Source organism: Verticillium alfalfae, genomic scaffold, assembly GCF_000150825.1.
Source record: "Verticillium alfalfae VaMs.102 supercont1.6 genomic scaffold, whole genome shotgun sequence".
Classification (NCBI taxonomy): Eukaryota; Fungi; Ascomycota; class Sordariomycetes; order Glomerellales; family Plectosphaerellaceae; genus Verticillium; species Verticillium alfalfae.
The window spans coordinates 1,184,188-1,187,827 of record NW_003315033.1 but is presented as its reverse complement, the minus strand read 5'-3'; positions in this window follow the sequence as shown (position 1 = coordinate 1,187,827).

Here is a 3,640-nt window from a genome sequence, read left to right as displayed (position 1 = left end):
TACATACATGCGTGGCACACAGCGGCCCGTTGTGTAGGTTAAGTGCATGTTTCAATTGACCCCGGCCTCCGACGACCGGCCAGACAGGAACACACCACCGAGACAAGAGTGACAAACAAACCAGCAAATGACAATGACAAGACTGAAATTGATGAACCCGAAAAGCCAAAACAACTCCGGCGCCCTTGTAACTTGCGCTCCTTCAGGGTATCTAACCATCGAAACGCCCATATTCCAACTGCATCGTATCCCGAACATTACATTGACAACGGACCTGCGTCAAGGCCCAGCGATCGAGAGCATTTAACGGCGGCGGGCGCTGTGGCTCCACGCCTGGTCAAATGCCCTCAAGTTCTCTCTGGCGTCGCGTTCGTGCGACCCGCTCGACGATGTGCCGGTGACGTAGAAACCAGCGCGAGTGTTCTGATCTTGTCGCCACTGCTCAATGGAGTAGCTGTTAGAACCGTCGCGTCTACCACCATTGGTTGCGGTGGCAATCGAGTAGTGCGATCCCCTGAGCGGCGAGGTCAGCTTCATGGTGCTCAGATGGCAGTGGGGCAAGACATACTGGTTGTGGACGGAGTGAGGCATGGCGGCCGGTGTGGATGATGTGAAAGCGTCGAAGGCGGACAGGCTTCTTCTCGTTCAAATCGTGGATAAGTTGTGCTTGCAGTGAGACGGCACCGGGAGTTCTTTTCTCAAGTAGACGATATCCGTTTGATCAAGCAAGAGCGAGAGCAAGCGTCCATGTATTATATAGACGAAGAGGGAACGAAGCACACCTCGGATTCTGCGTTGTGAAGCGTATTTACCAGCGTCATTGTTCAGTCGCATCCCCGACATGGAAGTAGACAATAGGGTGAGCAGTGGTCCGTCACTTGACGACAGCTTCCGACTGTCACCGAAATGTATTCGGCGAACTACGCCATCCATGGCAAGCCAAAACCAGGAAAGGGCGGACGGCATGCGGATGATGAGACCAGAGACTACAAAACTGCTGCGCAAGTGGTGGGTGGCGACTCACGATCCCCTGATTGCGTATTGGCGAATGACAAATTCGCATGGGGGTGGGTGAGAAGAGTAAGAAAGTCATGCATGACACCAGCAAGGGCCTGGCAGGAAAGGGGAGCTCATCCCGCAACGCGCCTCCACGGGCCCGGGAAAGCAGGGTTCTTTCTCCGCGAAAGAAGGCGGTCGTTGAAGGCGTCGGTGTGTTTGATGTTTCGAGGCGTGGTTCGTGGAAAAGACGCCGTCTCCGGGGTTGGGTCGAGAATTTCTGTACGACATCAGTTCATGACATGGGTTAGGCTAGTAGGATGGAGGTATTCATTGCGTGGGGTCAAGGATGGGCCTGGAGGAGGTGTCAAAGGGTGGTCAAGATTAAACAGGGCGGTTGACTGGGTGGTAAAGATTTGGCCTCAGCGCATTGTCTCGGCGCGCGATGACCTGGCTTGACCGGCGCCGCAATCTGGAAGAATACGCGCCATCGAACCCGTGACCGCTTTCATGTCGCGGTAAAGAATTTCGGTAACCATTCAACTTCGGTGACGTGGGGCCGATCTCGGCTGGTTTGCTTTGCTTTCTGGCACGAACGGCATGGTCGAGCAATGCAAAGCGTTTTGGCGTGCTCGATTGATTCGTGCTTGGTCGTTCGTCAGGTGCGGCGCGCGTGGTAGGATTCAAATTTGTGGCGATGCTGGTTTGGATGATTTGCAGGTCACAAGTCAGGCACGGCGAAAGGCAGTGCTGCGCGGCCATGGATGATTGGAACGCTGCACAGTTGTTGCTGGGGAACGAATCGCTTATGACACAGTGGGTTGGTGATCTTCCGGATTGGTGTGCGGTCGATCTTCAAATGTCCAAGCATACGACCCGTGAAAATTAGATTCGCTGGGATGAAAGTGGAATATGGTGTCGCTTGCTGGAGATGACAAGATACCGAAGTGGGAATGGCAGAATAGGTCGGGAGTATCATAGGGCCGTCTAGGGCCGTCGCCGAACCGGATTCCTTTTTCCTTTTTTTTTCCTTTTTTCTTCCCCTGGTTTGATGCCTCGCAATCCGTCGTACGATGAAGAGAGCGTGTGTGTGTCCGTGTCGCTGCTGGCAAGGCGGCTGAATGATAAGTCAACGACAATCTTGCCGATGGTTGTGGTGTGGACAAAAAGTTTATTCGTCCATCATGCTGCAATGAAGGTACTGTGCCTAGGTAGGTAAGATATCAGGTATGTCGGTAGTTTACCTTCTCTAAGGTAGCTGCCTGCCTGCCTTCCTGGTCTCGGGAAGCAAAAGGAAGGGGGGTGAGCTTGGGCAGGAACGGCCATGTTTGCCTTCATCAGAGCCATCCATCCCATCCCATCCATGCGTGCCAATGGAAGCAGGTGCATCCCAAAGCAAACAGGACCAGAGCCCAAAGGCAAGTAGAGAAACTACCTACCATACCTAGGTACCCATCATTGCCTTCCTACACGTACATGTACCTACCTAGGTAGTAGCTAGCCAGCCAGGTAAGATGTAGGTACAGCGGCTGAGAATACAATGGCTTGTTGTTCGTTTCTTTGTTTCATGCCGCCCATCCGGGAACTAGTGGGCTACCTTTGGTACCGTAGGCAGGAGCAGCAACTGACAGTGGCAGCGTGTGTGGGTGAATGGGAGGGACAGGGCAAGGCAGGCAGAGGAGGAGGCAGGATCCCTCCCCGCCCTACAACCAACCCATGCTCGAGCCCGTTAGTGCCTTCTTCGAGAGTCCAACCACTTCATGTTGTTGCGGGCCGAACGGCTCGGGCTGTTCGTTGCCTTACCCTAGAGGCTTCACTGTGGCTGTGTACTACCGCTCATCCATCACTTCCGCTCTCCGTCTCGTTGCCAGACTAATGATCGTCGATCGAGTCTGGTCCACTTCACTCGACCTGGTCAAGGATACCAAAGTGATGCCAGCAGACGCGATGCAATACATTGCAACGAGCCGGAGACAGACATGAAGGCCCATCTGTCCTGTCCTGACTGGCTTGGCGGACCCGGGCTTCCTATGTCGTGAGAAAGCTTCTTCTTCCTCTTCAATAGCGGCAGGCAAATGACCAGTCCCAGCAAACTGGACAAAGGTGACTCGAACAACAGGGAGCCACGTCAAGTTGCCTACATAGACGCAACATCATCGGACGAAACGTCACCATCGCTCCTTTGATTCGGAAGTGAGAGAGACGGAAGAAGAGAGGCAGTGGTCTGTTGGATTGGTTCTCGACACATCTTACAGATCACGGATCACAGGCCTCCGGGCTGTGCTCATGCCTCTGTCTCTCTCTGTGACGCCATAGTCAACTGGCCAGTTCCGTTGTGGATTATCTCCCCGCCATTTCAGTTGTCGCATCATTGCACTGCACAAGACGACATGCGTGCTGCCAGCAGCAAGGCGCAGCAAGCCAGCACAAGGCTCAATTACCCCTGTCCGCACCACGACCTACCACACGACAGAGAGACAGCCCTGACAGCATCGTAACAGGCCATACTTTGGTCATTTCTTCCAGTTCCATTGACCTCGCCAGCCCCTCTCGCTCTTCAATCACTCAGTCACAGGTCATCCACTTGGCCAGGGTCGTCTTATGGCTTTCGGGCCATTATTCAACCTTTCTTACCACCTTTGCG